We start from the raw sequence: 19,439 nt of genomic DNA on the forward strand, positions 1-19,439 counted from the left end.
TGATCAGGTTTCTGATATGGGAGAAACTTCGCTTAGTATACTTGCTTCTTCACCTCATTCCCTTAACTCAATTGTGGACTGAAGTGTAAATGTATCCATCTTCTGTAGGAGTTTCCTTTACTACTTAGCATCTAGCTTGTAACGGCCAAGCAGTGTTGGAGAATGCAATCCTTTGCCTTTGTTTGTTTGTTTGTTTGGTGGATGCTTCAGAGAGGCTAGTCCAGAGAGTCAGCAGACAGCATGTTTGCAGGCAGATTTGTTGTTGGAAAAAAAAAAAAAAAAAAAAAAACAACTGAGAAATTAAGTGGCTGCCCAAAGTTGTTTCTACTCTGGCAATAATTATTACAGTAGTTTGGAGAGACAATTTGAAGTTATCATCTGAACGATGAAAGTTTTTTTTTTTTAATCCAAACTATATAGATATCAAGGAAAGAGTAAAAATGGGAGCATGGTTTGCAAATTTTGGAAAACAATGCTTCATCTGTGTGTGATGATATTGGTGTGTCCTTCTGGACTTACTGCAATGGTAATTAAGATGAAGGGCCTTGTAGCTGGGCAATGGTGGTGCACACCTTTAATCCCAGCACTCATGAGGCAGAGGCAGATGGATCTCTGTGAGTTCGTGGCCAACCTGGTCTATAAGAGCTAGTTCCAGGACTTCCAGGACTACAGGACTATAACACAGAGAACCCCTATCTCAAAAAACAAACAGACAAACAAAAAAGATGAAGGGTTCTGTAAGGATGGCCCAGTCACAACTCATGAGTGCATTTTGGGGTCCACCAGAGGACAGAGGGAATACTGAGCATATTAGATGACTTCAAGTGGTACAGCTAATGCTGTTCAAGTTGTGTCTTTCAACCCTGTCCAAGGGAAGACTCAGATTTCTTTCCATAGGTTTATAGAGACCATGAACATTCTTCTCCAGCTCATGGGTTTGTGTTTGCTTTTCTGGGAAAGTATGCACTAATAATATGATATCTGTAGCACTAGATTTTTGTTATAGAAAAACTAAAGTAAAATGTTGGGGAATATTCTATCAAACTGTGAACCCTGACTTTGCACTGGCAGTAAATAAATAAAATTAACTTTGGGTTGGGATGCTGAGTTAGCAACTCATTGATGGAAAGTAATCCCAGTGCATCAGAGGCCATCTGCAAGACATAAAGAGACAGAGACAAAGGGGGATTTGGAGTGGTAAAACTTCTTTGGTGTGAAGGAGCAGAAGCACTTTTTTTTTTTTTTTTTTTTTTTTTTTGGAGATGCCAGCAAGGAGAGAAGGTTAGCTGGTTGCTACTTAGCCACTCTGAGCTAGCAGGTTTTCACCCCAGCCTTTGAATCTCAAGTCATATTTATAAATAGAATGACAGAGATTTAGTTAAAGCCACCTTTAGTGACAGTGGCAGAGCTGGTGCCTGCAGGAACAGAATTCCCGCCAGGAAGCAGGTCTGTAACTGCGGAGTCAGAATTGCTGGCTGAAATAGCTGAACTTAAGATAATAGTAAAATAATAATATTATGTGTGCTCTAACGTGGATTGTAAAGATGCTGATCAAGATCTCCCTCTCCATGAGGCTTAATAGCTAATGATTTTAAGCAATGTATGTAGAGTGGTTTTGCAACATATGGGCACAACACACACATATATGATACATGGTATTGCTATTATGTTCCATTTCTTTCTTTTCCCTTTTGAATTCAGGCTTTTCTCAGGGTTGCTATGACACAGCAAGGGGATTTGATGAAGTTATGAGTCACAATTGTACAGTCTTGGGAAAATCACACAGATGCTGATGTCTAAGATGCTTCAACCTTCTTCTAAAATGACAGAGCACTAGAATGCTGTGTGTGATCGCAGGTGCCACTTTGAAGGCTTCGGGCGTTTGAAGCTTTAGTTCAGAATGTGCCTCCTGTCTGTCACTGTGCTGGGATGAGTCCCATCCAAAAGCATGCCCAGGACGAAGTTGTGGCTCAGCAGCCTTTTCCTGTTTGCAAAATCATGTTTCTTCTGAGCATGCTTACATGGAGGAGATTATTAGGGTCATTTCCAGCATGCCATAAAAATTAAAGTAAAACAACATAAAATAAAGTGAAATAAATGATGGACAATGTGTAGGCAGTTAGGGGGCAATGGTTCATCTTTAACTTCACAGTACCCATGAACTCCCTATGCATTTAGAAGAGAGCCACAAAAGGTGAGCTGCTGGCTCATAAAATTATTTTCAAGTAGCTACCTCCTCAAATTTGTAGTGTAGTTAGTATAATTATATAGATACCTGGTTTTATAAATATGTGTATTTGATTTCAACAATGGAGTTAAGTAAATGCCAAGCAAAATGTAATAGGAAGGTTTAATGAACATATGAACAGAAAATAAAATTGCTACAAGCTTTTAGATGTTTGCAGTAATAGATTCTTTTGTTTAAAATAATATTAAATTCAGGGCATTTGACATAACTATGACACAAAAATGGAAGAATTGCAAATAATATTGAGTAGGAAATTACAAGAACGCTTTGTCATGTTTTCAAACCTAAAATATGATAGCTAGGAAATATGGTATCATGGTCTACATAGACTTTTGTATCTTCACGTTTGTGTGGTATGTACCTTTGTGGCTCAGTGCAGAGCAGGGGGTTAAGCACCAAGTCCCTGAGCGATTTGCTGATTTACGGAATATCTGCTGGAATTGAACTCAGGACCTTGTGTGAGACATATGCTCTGCCTCTGAGTGACAACCTTGACCCTAAAGAGTCATCTTCTTTTTTGTTGTTTATTTTGTTTTTTGTTGAGACAGAGTTTCTCCACATAACAGCCTTGGCTATCCTTGAACTCTCTTTGTAGACCAGGCTGGCCTTGAACTCACAGAGATCCGCCTGCTTCTGCCTTCCAAGTGCTGGGATTCAAGGTGTGTGTCATCACTGCCTGGCAATTAAGTATCATCTTCCACAGGCAGTAATTTTAGCTGGCTTCCTCCTGTGTTTTTTGGTCGACACTATTGATCTACTGGAGTCCATCACTGACAATCCTCTACTAAGTGCTTAGAAAAGTAAAAGAAACTCAGAGGGGCACTGTATGAAGTGACGTCATTGCATCTTTTTTAATACCTGTGTATGACTTGTCAGTCAAGAAATGATATAATCCTAACAGTCATTCTTGCATTGATTAGCAATGCAGAAATCTTGCTTTTATCTTTGGACAGTACACAGATCTATTTTTTCATGCACTTACGAGAAAAGAAATCTGGATCCTCGAACAGTGGATTTCAACCCGGTAATCATCTACACAAACATCTATCTGATAACCTGATGCTTACTAGGAGGTTGGGTACAAGGAAGAATCTAAAAACCCAGAGGAAACTCTGTTCTCTTAAAAAAAAAATGAAAGCCCATTTTTTACTTATTTATTCTCACTTTCAATCATATCACAAGATTATCTGAGTCTCTCACACTACTCCATTTGAAGATGTTACATGAAAATTAAAAAAAAAAAAAGATGAGGTACAGAACAACTGGGATTTGACGTTCCTAAATTGTCCGGATTGGTCTTCATAGACCATAGTTCCTCACAACTGGACCACCGCATAACAGCATAAATGATTTGACCGAATCCATCAGTAGATCCACAGCACTGTGCAACAGATGCCTGGGCGGCCAACCTCTGCATACCCAGTCCCAGCCCACTCCCCGGATGCATCTCATAGGACATAGCTTATGTGTCCGCTCACTCTTGTTTCCCTAGTTGGACATTTGCACAGTGTTTGGCACTCTCCTTTCGAGGGATTTTAGTCTATGTCTCTAATCTTAATCACTTGCTTTCCTGTATATTCTAAACAGCTTTTTAATACCCTTTTCTTACAACTGCAGCATCTTTTCAGTTAAAGCATAACTAAAGCCAGCTGCTATTGGAACTTGATAACTGAGCAATTAATTGAGAGTGGAGCGTCCTCTCTCTGAGGGGGAAAGACATCGACTGGAGTGCTGCACAGGAAACTTTGCAAACTGTTCTGTTTGCAAGATCTAAGCAGCTGACGTGGGTTTCACTACACATGAAACCGAGGGAGTGTTTCCACTCACACGTGCACTGAGTGTCAGCCTCAAGACCAAAGTGGTTTGCTCCACTCTTCCCAGTGAATTGGACTTGAAACTTGCCTTCCCTTTACAAGCTATTGCCACATCTGTGGGCTTTCCCATAATCATCAAAAGGAATGAAGGATATGGATTGCTGTGTGTGTGTATTTGTATATATACATAGAAATACATCCATATATACACACATGCGTATGTATGTGTGTATGTATCTAAGAAGTTCAAATTGGTAGGTAGTTGATAATGGTTCCCATGTGTGGCTGTATCCCCGTGCGAGAGCTTGGGAACAGCTCTCCATGTTGAACGATATTCTAGCTTTATCTGCAATTAACTTTTGTTATAAGGCGTCAAACATTTGATTACTACCCAATCATGTGATGGCATCTTCCTTCTCCCATTCCCTTTTAAATTAACTGCACATCTTTATCACTTTTCAAAACTGGCTCCACAATCAACTCATCTTGTTCCCAAAGGGCCCCAAACATGCTTCATGAGAAATAAGGTTACTGTGTGAACACACCAGCCGTATAACCACACACCTCATCCTGTCTTTCCACACCAGTGTTTATCCTCTCCTGATGTTCTTCCACCTTGGGTAGATGTGTCCTTCTGTGCTACCTAGTTTTCCTCAGCCTGACACAAATCAGTCATTTGGAAAGAGGGAACCTTGAGAAGATGACTCCACCAGATTGTTTACAAGCAAGGCTGTGAAATTTTTCTCCCCTTTAATTAGCTACTGATGTGGAAGGGTACAGCCCACCGTGGGTGGCACCACTCCTGGGTAGGTAGGTGACCCTGGTAAAAAGGTAGGTGCAGGTGAACAGACCAGTAAGGCAGCAAACAGCATCCCTCCATGGTCTCTGCTGAAGTTGCTGCTCTATGCACCAGCCTACCCCTGTCATAGATTGGGATTTCCTGTGCACTGGCCTAGCCTGAGCTGATGCCCTCTGTCACAGATTGGGATTTCCTGTGCACTGGCCTAGCCTGAGCTGATGCCCTCTGTCACAGATTGGGATTGGGATTTCCCGTGCACCAGCCTAGCCTGAGCTGCTGCCCTCTGTCACAAACTGGGACAGGGGTTTCCTCCTTGGGTGCTTTTGGTCGGCATCTTTACCGCGGCAACAGGGAGGCACTTTTCTCATCAGTGGGAACTTTGGTCAGTCTGCCAGTGTTCTCCTGCCTGTGTCTCTAGCTTTGGTCTCTGCATGTTCTTATATCTCATCACACGTGTGTGTGTGTGTCCCTTTAATCTTGAAACTTCAGGGACAGGAACTGAGCTGGCTCTTGAACTCTCTCTTCTCTCTCTTTTTTCTTTTTCTGTTTCCCTCAAAACGTTGGAAAGGTCGGGTGCTCATGGAGCTATGCCTTCCCCTGGTTGACTCTCCATTGCCCTACGGATCTTTTGGCCCCTGTCTTTCACAGAGGTCAACAGTGTTCTTCACGTCACCAAGTGCACTGGACACTTGCTTTTGAAACCCTTCCCTGCTGGGATTTTCCCACTGTGCTAAGCATTGTAGGTGTGTCTTTTATCTTTCTAGATTTTTCTTCCCAGTTTCCTTATCTTTGAAGGATCTCTTAGCCCAGTGAACCAATCTCATCTCACTCAAAATCAGGGTCTATTCTGTCAGCTATGTGGTTCTTGGCCACTGTTATAAAGTGTCAGTCTTTGCCAGGGTTCACTTCGGGGTTTCTTTTCTGTAAACTGTTATTTTCATGGTGATTGGTCCTAAACAAGTGGCTTCAACTGCTGTGTATAACCGATGCCTCTGACATCCTTTCTAGACCTCATTTCTAAAGCTTCATATTCAACAGGCATCTTGTGTCTTAAAACACAAGGTTCAAACATAGCACCTTTCCCCAGTCCAGCTGGTTTCTCCACTATAATTGCTTATGTGGAGAATTACATCCATCAACAGTAAACCTAAGCTAGGTCCTAGAGGGATTATAGTCATTCATTATTGAGTACCTCTGTAAGCCAATGATAGCAGGTTATGATGGCAGAGACATGCAATCCTAGTACTCAGAGGCTGAGGCAGGAGGATCAGAGACTTCAAGGCCATCTTCAACTGTGAGTTTGAGGCAGCCCTATCTCAAATTAATGAAAAAGCAAAATATAATAATAATAATAATAATAATAATAAATATCAACCAACAAACCTAGTAGATGGTTAATCCCTCCATAGTAGTGAACAATATTTCAGCTTGCTTGCCACTCCTGATTGCTTTTACTGCTGATACTTCAGTCTATCCTGTTGTTTTGCACAGGGTCCACAAACATACAGTCCTCTTGCCATTGACTCCATTTGCAGGCTCCCCTGGCCTGACCTCAGCTTCCCAAGAGCTCCTATAGAGGAAGAATGCCTTGGAACCTTCATGTGTGAACCCGCTATCTGAACACACATGCAAACCTCTCTGACTCAGGTGTCTTCTCCATGCTCTACCTAGATCATTCTCCTGACCTCCTCTACATCCCTCCTTCCATGAAATTTACCCACCTTGCCTCACAGACCCTACAGTGGCTTCATACGCCTCCACTGGGTTCAGAGGCACTCTGTGTGGATTTTTTCGGGACAGGCAGTAGTGCAGTGTTGTAGTTGTAAATCTATGTACTACAGTCAGCTTGGCTGGGTGTTGTAGGAGGGCCGCTTGTTTGTTTTCTGGCTACCCAGCAGCCCAGACCCAAAACAATCATACAGAAACTTTATTATTTAAATCACTGCTTTGTCCATGAGTTCTAGCTTCTTAATGGCTAACTCTTACATATTAATTTAACCCATTTCTATTGATCTGTGTATTGCCACAAGGCTGTGGCTTACCTGGTAAAGTTCCAGCGTCTGTCTCTGGTGGGACTACATGGCTTCTCTCTGACTCTGCCTCCTTTCTCCCAGCATTCAGTTTAGTTTTCCCTTCCTACCTAAGTTCTGCCCTATCAATAGGCCAAGGAAGTTTCTTTATTCACCAGTGGTATTCATAGCATACAGAGAGGAATCCTACATCACCTTCCCTTTTCTGTTTAAATGAAAAGGGAGATTTTAATTTTAGCATAGTAAAATTACATATAGCAAAATAGGTATCAAACAAGAATTAAAGTTACAATACTTATATATACTTTATCTTTTATCATAACTAAGGAAAACTGTAACTATCTATTCTTTAACTCCATCAGAGACTCCAGAAGGATATAATGTTGCCTAAGTAAACAGGAAGTACATTGTAAACAACTTCCAAAACTCTAGAATTGACAGAGACATCTTGCTACCTGGACAGCCACCCAAAGTTCTTCTTTACCATTGGGGCATCCATCTTTAGCTTACAGGCCCATAGTATTCAGCAGAATTTTCCATGAAGCAGGAAATTTCAAAGACAGTTCCACTATATTGGCAGTTTGTTAGTCACTTTCTTCTGTGTCCTATAGAATGTCTAGCAGTCTCTTTTATGAAGCAGGAACCCTGAAGGACACTCTCACTTTTAGGCAAGTTCAGCAGTCATTTTTCTGTGGGTCTTGCATGTCCAGTACATACAGCATAAGATCAAGCAGTTCAAGCAAGAACAGTTTCTTGCCCAAATGCCTAACAAGCTACATGAGTAGCCTCTTCGATATCCATCATCCTCTTGAAGTAGTTGGTGCTGCCAGGAGCAGATGTGTCTCATTGTCATGAAAAATCCTAACTTTTTGAACATTTAAATGCCATATCCTGTATCTTTGAAAGCTTTGAAGAATGCCTATTCATCTGAAATATGAAATGTTTCTGTACATCTCTGTACATTTAGAAAATCTAACTAACATGACTACAAGCTTGACTATTATAGATGACTCTTTATTTACCTATATTTATTAATCATACATTACATTTTTTAATGAGCTGTACAAACACAATACCTTAATCAAGATCAGAAATACATATACTCTGTACAACAAAATTGACCTTAACTTTGTATCAGTAAACCAAGATCCATACCAATGCAAATCTCTATAGCCTATCCCTCTTTAAATGTAAAGCAACATTTACAAACAATATTTGGTAATTTGGGTATAGTTCTCTCCAAACTGCTTCCTGCTGTTTATTGGGTGAAATAATTTTTGAGGGGTATTCAAGGCAACCTTTTAGGGGGTCTTGGTCCATCAAACTACATTAGTCTAGAAACAATTCAAAGTTTCTCATCCTCTGTGGAAAGAAAAGAAGAACCTGTTTCCCAAAGCAACATATTCTTAGACTCAAATTTTGGAGTCAAGTTACCTTTATATTGGCTTAACTTAGCAGCCTGTACAATGAAATGTCTCTCTGTACGTACCTCATTCACAGACAAAAAATTCAAAGAAAACATCAGAGTGTACATAATCCATACTCTCTGTGAATTTTTCATTTTTATGTGGCTTATTTTTCTTTACTCCTTTTAATCTATGAATGTCTGTACTCGGTCTCTTTAAAGACTTTTTTTTTATATAAACCATTCACTTCTTTTTATAACTGTTTATACTCTTTTTCTTCTCTCTCCCAAGCCTATGTACATTTTTTAAACACACTGTGTCTCATTTAGAGGTCTTTTTCATCTGAATTTGTTTTTATTGTGTATCTGTAATCTTTTTCTGACCAGAAGTGCTTCTTAAAATGCTCAGCCCTTCTTATGAACTTAAGTGCCATCATTGCTAGGGAAATATGGCACTTTATGCTTACCCTGCCCAGTCCAGCATGGTAGAGCTGTTAACTGCCTCTGTGAGCCATGCTCAGCCCCATTTTTAGGCACACAGCCAGTCTGTGTTGCCATTAAGCAAGTTGTAGCACTCTGTTCACAAACCCCACTTAAATGTTCCATAGTCTGACCTCCAGAAAGAGTCAGAGTTCGCACTGGCAGCATGGCCCAGAAAGCCAGCATTCAAAATTGCAGCTTTTCTCCTACTGCTGAATCAGTAAACCCTCTCTTAAAGGAGCCACAGCATACCACCAGCAATCAAACTCATTCTGGAAAATAAATGTGGCTAAACTTTGTTTTTTAGTGTCTAGAATTCCTTTGTAAGCCTTCTAAGGTTTTGAGTGGATTTTAGTTGGCCACATGGGTGCTAATTTGTTGTAAGGAGGCTGCTTGTCCATTTCCTGGCCTCATGGCAGCTCAGACCCAAAATAATTACACAGAAACTATATTATTTAAATCACTGCTTGGTCCATTAGCTCTAGCTTCTTAATGGCTAACTCTTACATATTAATTTAATCCATTTCTATTCATCTGTGTATTGCCACAAGGCTGTGGCTTACCAGGTAAAGTTACGGGTGCCTGTCTCTGGTGGAGCTAGAGGGCTTCTCTCTGCCCTCCTTTCTCCCAGCATTCAGTTTGTTTCCCTGCCTACTTCAGTTCTGCCCTATCAACAGGCCAAGGCAGTTTCTTTATTCACCAATGGTATTCACAACATATAGAGGGGAATCCCACATCAGCTGGGCATGTGGCTAAGCACCAATATTATGTGATGGTAGCAAGTTGTTTCACCTGCCCTCACCTCTGTTTCTTCCTCTTTAAAAGGGGGATATTTCTGAGATAGGGTTGTGTAAGATTAAATGGACCAAAACTGAAGATTTCCAGAATGCCTAGGATGAAGTAGGTCTTAGTGAAAGTTTTCTTTCTGTATTGTGGCATTCCTCCTCCTCCTCTTCATCATCATCATCATCATCACTAGCAGCATCCTTTCCTTTTCCTTTCTTTTGCATTTCTTCCTTCTTCTCATTATATTCCCCCTTTTCTTCCCTTGCTCCTCCTTTCCCTTTTTATCCTCCATCTCTTCTTTTATCTCTCTCCCTCCTCATAAGAAAACTATAAGAATCTGAAGCCACCAATATTTTACTGTCAGTTCTCAGTTTTGTGTAAAAAGGTCTTTTTTGGGAGGTAGAGAGATGGCTCAGAGTTTAAGAGCACTGACTGCTCTTCCAGAGGTCCTGAGTTCAATTTCCAGCAAGCACATGGTGGCTCACAGCCATCTATAATGAGATCTGGTGCCTTCTTCTGGCATGCAAGCATACATGGAAGTAATGCTGTCTACATAATAAATAAATAAATCAAAAAAAAGGTCTTTGTTGTTTGGTATGAGGAAATCAATGAGAACAAAGTGTAATAACATAGATGTCTAAAAATGATACGATTAAACCCATTACTTTGAATGCTAACTTAAAAAAGGCAAAAGATTTCAAAAATATTTGTGCTGAAGTTACCATGATTCATTGTAATGCTTATAAGAACAAATACAAAGATACCACAAGGGTTTGGAGGTGGAGGTACACAGTGAGCTTGCCCAACATGCATGTTTCATCTCTAGAACTCTATAAACAAATAAGTAAAAAAAAGAAGGAAGAAAGGTCTATATGAATGCTAAATGTGAAAGAATGAAGTGTTCTATAAATGCATGATAATAAATATAATGTTACCCATTTATTATTGATTACTCAAAATAACTCTATTACTGTGTAATATTCAAAAGCGATTGAATAAGTACCATATTTAGATTACTTACTTTTCTCTGTCATAATTAGTATAAACGCACATTTTCATACCAGAACGAAAATGATAGGTAAGGATTTTATAATATTGGAAAGTAAAAAGACAAAGTAACATTTTGATCAGAGAGAATGTTATGAAAAATATAGAGGTGCAAATTAATAAGAAAGAAGGAATCTTTAATGCAATTTTGTTGTGGTTTCGATCATGGGTGAAGCTATTGTAGGAAATGGACAGAGATGTGACCGTGGTGTGATGGCCGGTTTCAGCCATTTACCTGAGCAGCTATGACCAGCTCCCCTTTCTGAAATGGTTTGTGTCAGGTTTCTAGGACATGTAAGCAAAAAACAAATGGGTTAAGAAATAGTCACGTGCTATGCTTTTTATTATAGTGGGTTTTAAATTTTTATTTGTTTTGCCGTGCAGGGGGTCAAGTTGAAGGCTTTGCACATAAGCAAGGTAGACAAGGGTTACCACTGAGCCACACCCCAACCCATCACTAGGTTTTAAATTGAGCTAATGGTTAGGGTGTATCTTTGTTTTGTTTTTGTTTTTTTGTTTGTTTGTTTTGTTTTTTTGCTTTTAGTATACAGAAAGGCAGAGTTCTAGAGGATTTGTTTTTTTGTATTTTCTATTTCTTTCAAAGTTAAAAGTGATAACATTACTTCTTTTCTACCATCTCCCATTTCTGGCTCTGCACTAGGATGCAAAATCACAAGAGCTTCCCAAAGGCCTTGTTTATTTTGGTAAGCACCTCAGTGTTTTCCAAAGGCCCCTCTTTTGCCCCCGTATCTATTAATAACCCAACACATTAGTGTTCTCTGGAACATGCTTTGCATAATATTGATATAGTTACTTGCTTTGAGTTGGAGCCTCTGAAATGTTGAGCATTTTTTTAAGGTTCAGTTTTGTTGCATTTTAGTCATAATAAGCTTTTGTTCATAATGAGGTTGACCCTTCAGCTTGTAAGCTGAAAGTAACTGACAGTGAACAAGGAAATTAATTTGCAAATTAGACTCTTGGGGAGAAATTTTGTTTGCTTTTTTTCCTTAGCAGTAGTCAAGTCCCTCTGAATCTAAACAGCCTTCAGACCGTATTCGATTGAACACTACCAAGGGCAGCAAAGGTAAGAGGCTGGTACCAAAATAACCTTGGGGAATCTTTTCAGTGCAAAGAATTTGCAAGATAATATTTAATGTGTTGTAAGACATGTAAACTGGGTAGCAGAGGAGGCAGCTACTCCTTACTTAGTCATTGTTGCAAATATTCAGCATGATGGGATTCAACATGTAGTTGTTATATGATTATTGGTGTGTGTGCACACGTGTGCAGCAACTAGTGAAGATTGCTAGAACATCTAATCTGTGATAGATCTGTTCGGAACAAGCAACTGTTGTGCGACGCTTTCGCTCATGTGTGCTTGAATGTGCCCTAATAATGGAGAAGGAAGCTCGTGAAAGCTCAGCACTGTTCCTTTGATACAGCTTGGCTAGGCTTCACCATGACGTTCTTGTTCATTAAGCTCTTCGGCTGCACATGTATAAGACTATTGTAAGTCACTTCTGAATGATGGAAACTTTATTTGGCACCCGTAGGTCATATAGTGCTTTGCACTCTCCACAAGACTGCCATTCAGCAATATCCAAGAAGGAAGGGGCGGGTCTGTTTTCCTTGTGGTTTGGTATACTTTGCCTCCTCATTTAAATGCCCCTCCTCTTTTCCTGTGTCCCTTTCCTAATGACTTGATCATTGGACTGGTTTCCCAATCCTTTGTCTGCCTGGAAGGATTCAGCTTGTGGGTTTTTTTTTTTTTTTTTATTCATGGAATATTTTGTAAGTTCTCATTCAAACTATCCTTGGTAGTTATTGGCATGTAATTGACTTACTGGCTTTGTCCGTGGGTGAGACTTTGTCTGATTTATTGAGTAATCTTTGTTCTCCTTGTAACGTGAATTTGGGCTCGCTTGTGAGTTTTCAGGAGGAAGCAGGAGTGGGAGAGGTGGAACAGACTTGAAACGGAATTTCATTTCCCCATAGTTCACATAGATGGTGTGTTCTTCTGTTGGTTTTCTTCTGGCTTCTGTGAGCTATGCCTCTTTCCAGGCTGCCAGAGTTGTGAGTGGAAACTGCCCAGTACCAGAGCAGGTTCTAACTAGCTAACTGACTAAGAACAAGGCATTTAACATTTCTGGATCTCAGTTTCCTCATTTGTAAAAGGAAGAGGTTAGATCAAGTTTTTTAATCTCACCTAAGATAATAGTCTACCATTGTAATATACCAACAATAAAAATACAAGATATGAACTTGTACTGTTACTTCCTGTAAAAAAGCATTAATAACAAAACTTGGTGCCTATTTATATTCACTTTACTTAGCAACAGAGGATGATAATGGCCTCTGAATCACTGAAAACCACTGAACTAATGTGCAATTGTAACCCAAATTAGTCACATTTGTTCTTAACAATTGTCTTACCCCCTTGCCCATTTTAAGCTACTGTGATTATTTTTTTGCTAGCACTTTGGGGAAAAAATGACTTTTTGCATGTTTTTAATTATGGAAAGGTTATTTTAGCAAATGTGATTTAATTGAAATGAGAATTTGTGCCAACTATTTTAAATAAACACCATATTCTTCTGTGAAAGGAGCTGCTATTTGCTGCCTCATTCCCCCACTAATACACTGGCTCGCCTGCTTAGCTTGAACCTGAGCGTGCGCGAGTTATTCTTAACCAAAGCAGTTCCCTTTTCACGTAAGTAGGTTAAATGTGAATTGGACAGCCTCGGGGTGCTTTTTTGTTCGCTTTCAAAAAAAAGCCCCTCCAGTGGGCCCCTTTTAAAAACCCAGAATCATATGTTTGGAAGATTGATCCAGATTAACATCAGAATGGCCCTTTCATTTAAAATTATACAGACTATTTAAAGTATGTTAAATTGACATTGATTGAAATAAAACCGAAGATGGGAAGTAGCATTTCTTGTTTTACTCCACTCTGAGGATGAAAGAAGTGAAATCAGAAAAACGCGGAGCCTCTGCTGAGGTGCCATTCCTGCCTCTAAACTAAGTGGGGGAAATGTCTTTGCACAGAAGGTACAAATTAGTGCCATTTATTTTCTTGTGACTCTATGTGCTGTAGGATCACGTAAGCAGCTCAGGAGCCCTATATGTTTTGACTTTCTGAGAGGCTTGTTTATTTGTGTTGAAAGGAGTATTAACAGATTTCTAGGATTTGGTTTTAAATTATCAGCTATTCCTCACAGATAGCGGCATTGAGGAAATACCCTAACATGTTTTTCCAGTTGTAAGTTTGCAAAAAAAAAAAAAGTATAGAATTAAGATAATATAAACACTTTAATTTCTTGGGGAGGGGGAAACTGAGCCATAAATACAGGTGAAATTGCTTAAACTGCTTCTTTGAAATAACCTGGGAACAGGAGGACTGCAAATTATGCATTTGCTATAATTCAGGGCTATACAATAACCCAGGTCCCTAAAGGTCTCCCAAGAATGACAGAGAAGCCATGATTTCCAGACAAGTGCATTATATATGCTAATAGCTTTGCAGCAAGGAAGGTCTCTATCCTTGTAAGGGAGGAAACATTCATTTTTAGCATCTCATACCACAGGGAACGTAGTAATTACAACAGCAGTGATAGCTGCCTTCTTTCTCCCTTGCCCTCACCTCCCCCATCCAAGCTCTTGAATGACCCCAGTGGAATTAGTCAAAGGACTTGAAACCTATATCATTTCCAAAGGCTTTTATTCTCTAGTACATCCAGCATGACATTGGTCCTCCAGGAATGTGTAGCCCTGCCATGCATCATTGTAGCAGAAAAAGCTAGGACTATTTTGCTTTAGTTAAATATGTCTGTGGACATCTCCACTTCCGTACATTAAAGCGATGATGTTTAGAAACACAGAATTGAAATGCTCCTTCGGAGTTGAAGTCTAAAGCCACACTGCTGGCAAATGATGTCCCCTTAATCGCGTAATCCATCCTTAGTCAGGAATGTCTGACCAGCAGCTGATGGGCTCTAGTGGAATAATTTTGCACATTTTACTACTGTGTGAGCCTCACACGAATAACCAGTCATTAGCAGTTAAATTGTGGGATTTTAAATTTGCTGTTTACCTTTGTGCAATCAGTTAAGGAGCACATCCTCTCATGTGTAAGTGTTTTGTTGTTTGTCTAACTAGAGATTCTTACGGAATCTGCATGCTTAGGTTTTAGGTCGTTATACGAGGAACTGAGCCTGCTGTCAGGAACCAGAGACCTGCAATGACAGTCAGCTAAAAATATGCATCTTAATACCAAAAATGCCTTTCTCCAGAATCTGTAAAGCTTATTTGTACTCAGAACAGCAGATATAAAAATAGAGTCTATACTTCTACCTCCCCCACCCTTACTTTGAAATATGTGTATGGTTTTAATTCATCTTAAAGGTTCTCCATCAGATTGATTAGAAAAGTTAATATATGTTACCAGAAAAAAAAAAATCTTTGACATAAAACTTGCTAGATCAGGGTTTTTGTTTTTTTTTGATTCTATGACTTTGTATTTGATTTTTCTCTTCCACAACCCATCTCTTTTGCAACCTGATCTTGTAGTTGTCGGGGAAGCATGAATATCTGGATGTGGCCTCTACTTGTCTAGTCAAGAGTAATAGACTGAGGAGTTTTGTGGTTGTTTTAACCACTTAGCAATGCTGAAAACTACACAGCTTCTTGATTTTTTAAGTAGAGAAGACGGCCTGTCCACAATGACCCCGTAAGTTGCAGAACAGCTAACAGGAACCGCCATAAAAGCAAACCCACAGTTTGAAGCAGAAGCCCTCTCCTTTACTCTCACGTAGCCTCTTGAACTCAATCCACTTTTATTTATTGACCCCCTAATTATGAAAGCATTTTGCTTCTTTTCTTTTTCTTTTATCCCCCCCCCCTTTTTTACCTTTTTGACAGAGTTCTCACTATGTAGCCCCTACTGTCCCAGAACTTACTGTGTAGACCAGGTGAGCTTGAACTCACAAAAGCCTCCCTTCCTCTCCCACCAAAAGTGTTGGGGTTAGAAGTGTGTTCCCAGCCTTATTTCTATGACACAGCCTAATTGTTAGGCTTTCCTGAGTAAGTCTCTCAAGCCACCATCCTGCACCTGGTCTGAATGTTAACTCCTGAAGCCAATTTATTTGGCCAGTTCTCCCCAGCTCCTCGGCGAGGTCTTACTGGGCCCCTCTTCCTTTTCACGCTTCTTCCCACTGCTTGCCATCGCCCACTTCCTCTCATTGTGTAGCGTTTTCGTTGTCAGCTTCGACATTGCCCCTGCTTGGCGTTAGCTTTCGCTAAGTGCCTTCCACATGGTAGGCAAACACTGAGCCGTTGAGCCGTATTCCCAGCCCATCTTCTTCACTTTCTTAAGGGGGAATATCTTTGTCGTATCCGAAATCTCCCAGTTTTCCCAGGACACGTGGTGAGAATATTTGCATCAGTGGAACTCTAGATCGGTGGCTGAATGAGGTGAAGTCGATGGGCATGTGTATGACTGAGCCAGAATCAGGAAGAGGAGAAGGAAATGCAATGTGACAGAGGCCAGGGGCTTGCACTGCAATGGTGACATGCACTTTCTCCTTGACTTGGACTGAAGTTTTGACAGAAACCTTTCCCTCTATTGAAGGAGGGTCCATTGTAAGCAGGACAGACTTTTTCTGGTCTTGGAGAAATATTGTTGCCCTGGGGTCACCTACTTGACTGCTTGTTTAGGAAGTATTCATTTAAGCAAGATTTTGAATTAATAAGACCGAGAGCAAATATTGAAGCGAAATTTAAAGGACACCTGAAGTAAGAAAATAAAACCAGAGTCTGTGAAACATAAAAATAGATTCGCTATTAGTTGACTGGCTGTTTAGCTAGCTTTCTTGGGCCCCCATGCAAGACCCAGGCAGAAGATGGCCGGACGAGGATCTTTTTCTTTCTAGTCTCCATTCTTCTTCCTCAGTGATATTCAAAGGGTGGTAATTCCAGACCATCTTAGTTCTTGTGGTTTGGATTTGTATAGCCAAGTATATGGTGTGAGATGACCGAAAGTAAGGTGTGGGCTTCATCCCAAGAGCTGGTACCAGGTTACTCGGCCTTGAACTATGAAACCAGTGAGAGCAGAGGCCAGGTGGGGTTTCAGTAGCAGTGAGGGACTCTGAGGTAGGGGAAGAGAGGGGATTTTTGCACATAAACATTTTTAAAATCTTATTTAAATATTGGGGTAGAGGAAATTTCAGCCAGGGAGATCATCAAAGGCAGGAACTGCTGGGTCATTGCTAAACCACTACTGAACATAATCTCTTAGAGATACAGTCTGGGTCTCTCTTCCCCGAGGCCAAATGAGCTGCCCATGACCACTGCTGCTCATGAGGTCCCTTTATCAAATGCCTCCACCACAGCAATCAGTACCAATTGCCTTGGTTGCGTTTATCACCGGTGATCCTCACTGATTATTTAGAAGCGGAGGTACTCGCCATTGATAAAACCTCGAACCAATCATTTCATAGCCAGCTTTATGCACAGATAGGCACATTCACACTCCAACACAGATTTAGTTTGCAATTTTGAAAAAGAAAAAAACTTCTGTTTTTATCTTCTATTTTTTGCATTGTTGACAATTTACCGTTCTTACTGTATAATCTCTGGGTGATTTCCTGTAATCTTTGCTGACTCATTTCTCAGTAAATCCAAAAAGATGCAGCAGCTTTTAGGTAGATTCACAAAGTGGAAGAGTACTCAGCACAAAAATCCTATCGCATTCTTCAATTAGCTATTTTTTTCTTTCAATAGGAGAGATGATCTCTAGCTACTTGGGTGGTTCTGAATACTTAGATTTCTCATTATTAATAACATAAAATATGGGGAATGATAAGTAAGATGCAATTGATAGCTTCCTGTTAAGCTAGGGGTTTCAGACTTATTTCTTCACTTATTACTGTGGATAGTGGAATTTTTTAATGGGTGATGTTGCCAAGGAGATTGATTACATAGCATGTCAATTTCTTCAAACATGGTAGCAGTCCTCAAAAACATTTCCTTTCTATGTTATCATCATCACACAAAGTGCTAATAATATCAAGAACAATAGCAGACTTGGGAGCGGGAGAGACAAGAACAGGAAAAAAAATTAGGATAAGTAAGTCTATGGAGCCTGGCACGAGAACTCCATAGACAGAGACCCAATTTTGCTTGGACTTTAGAAAATGAAACACTGGGTTGCTGCTTAGTATAAAAACAGTGGTCATGCTACCTGAGAGAAACTTTTCAGGGCAGTATGTCAAAACCGTGGGCAGTAGCTTCCCGGATTTAGAGTTCTGTCAAAGAACAAATGTGTTTTTAAATTTGTTGCTTTATGGGGAAGAAGCAGAACTGTGGTAGACCAAGGGAAATCATAAAGGGTTGGGATGTGGACCCGGGACTCATTTTCTACAAACATCTAGATGATTCTCCTTAGAAGGTGCTTTATGGTATGACACTCGGTGGAGCTTAATTTGGGCTTCCCCACGCTGGTGTGAACTCTGTCTTCTCTTCTCACTTCTAGCCCAAATATCCCAAGTTCCTAGTTAAACAATGCCACAGAGCGGCAGCAAACATGCGCTCTGCCGCCCTGCGTGGAAGGGAAGTCAAGAGGGAACGGTTTCGCTCTTTGCCAAGGTCAACTTTCCTGATTTCCTAAGAGTAATGTGTTTTGCTTGACAAATAACGGAATCCTTCTGCCCTGAAATATGGGCAGCCCGATACGGAATTCTGGTCTTGAATAATGATATAGACCCGTGTTATCTTGTTTGACAGTAGCTCTGTGTATGGACGTTTACGAAACAATGTTAGCATTGATGTTGTTCGAGGAGAACCATGAGCGACTAGTGGTTCTCTTCACTTTCCATTCCGCGTCTTTGCTAACTACGTGGCCTTTCTCCATAATGTCATTTCAACAGGGAAAGGGTTCTTCTTTCCCTGTCAGCTAGCTGTTTGCTTCCCAGCGCTAAGGCAGGGAGTGCAAATGCTCTTTAGCTGAACCTTAAAGAGCTCCACTTGCTTTGGCTTCTAGAGAGGAATTGTGGAAATTTACTGTGGAAAAATAAGAATGGGAAGCTATGCTGTTTTCTGGTACTTTGTTGTTGTTGTTTGGGGGAAACTATCCCTTCGTAGTTTTTAGTTCGTTCTGTTTTGTTTCGGTGCTAGTGGTTTACCTGGGGTCCTCACCTGGCAAGGCAGGTGCTATCACCCAGCTACATCCCCCACAAGGGACATAATTACATCCACTGTCACCTGGCCCCTACTTACATTTTCATTGGTGCCAACTGTTGGTTTCAAACACCACTCGCCTCTTCTCTAAGACGAACAGCGGAACTGCTCTGTTCCACTCATACACGATGAATTCAGACCGAACAGCGGAACTGCTCTGTTCCACTCATACACGATGAATTCAGACCCTTCCTACTGTGAAGGAAGGCTTTATTGTTTTGGTTTCTCATTCTCTAGAAAGTCCCAAGAATTATTTAGTCCTTGACCATCAAGGTATGCTTGACCAGTAAGACAAAAAGGCAGCACTAGGTGCCTTAGAGATACCCTCAACTCTGTTAAAAATTTTTATCAAGGGCCGAGACAGCAGTTCAGTTGCTAAGTGTTTGTCTTGAAACCACGAGGATCTGAGTTTGATCCCAGGAGCCTGGTAAGGAAAATGGATATTATAATGTTCGTTGTAATCCCAGTACTTGGGAGGCAGAGAAAAACAAATCTCTGGGGTTTGCTGGGCAGCTATTGTCGCATCATTGGTGAGATGCACACCAATAGGAGACCCTGTCTCTGTCTTGGAAAACGAGGTTGATAATGACCTCTGGCC

The 19,439-nt window shown here is 40.5% G+C and overlaps 1 protein-coding gene across 2 annotated transcripts in view; it reads left to right on the forward strand.

Annotated features, from left to right (window-relative positions):
* Tox (thymocyte selection associated high mobility group box) overlaps positions 1-19,439 on the forward strand; it is a 283,895-nt gene that overhangs the window by 36,321 nt on the left and 228,135 nt on the right. Inside the window, exon 1 of one of the 2 annotated variants that reach the window (XM_057790572.1) lies at positions 11,658-11,693. The exons of the other annotated variant lie outside the window; for it this stretch is intronic. The gene's annotated coding sequence lies outside the window, so the exon portion shown is untranslated. Of the gene's footprint in view, positions 1-11,657; positions 11,694-19,439 lie in introns of those variants that run through there. 2 annotated transcript variants of the gene reach the window in all.

The sequence above is a fragment of the Chionomys nivalis genome, chromosome 16 (genome assembly GCF_950005125.1).
Source record: "Chionomys nivalis chromosome 16, mChiNiv1.1, whole genome shotgun sequence".
NCBI classification, from domain to species: Eukaryota; Metazoa; Chordata; class Mammalia; order Rodentia; family Cricetidae; genus Chionomys; species Chionomys nivalis.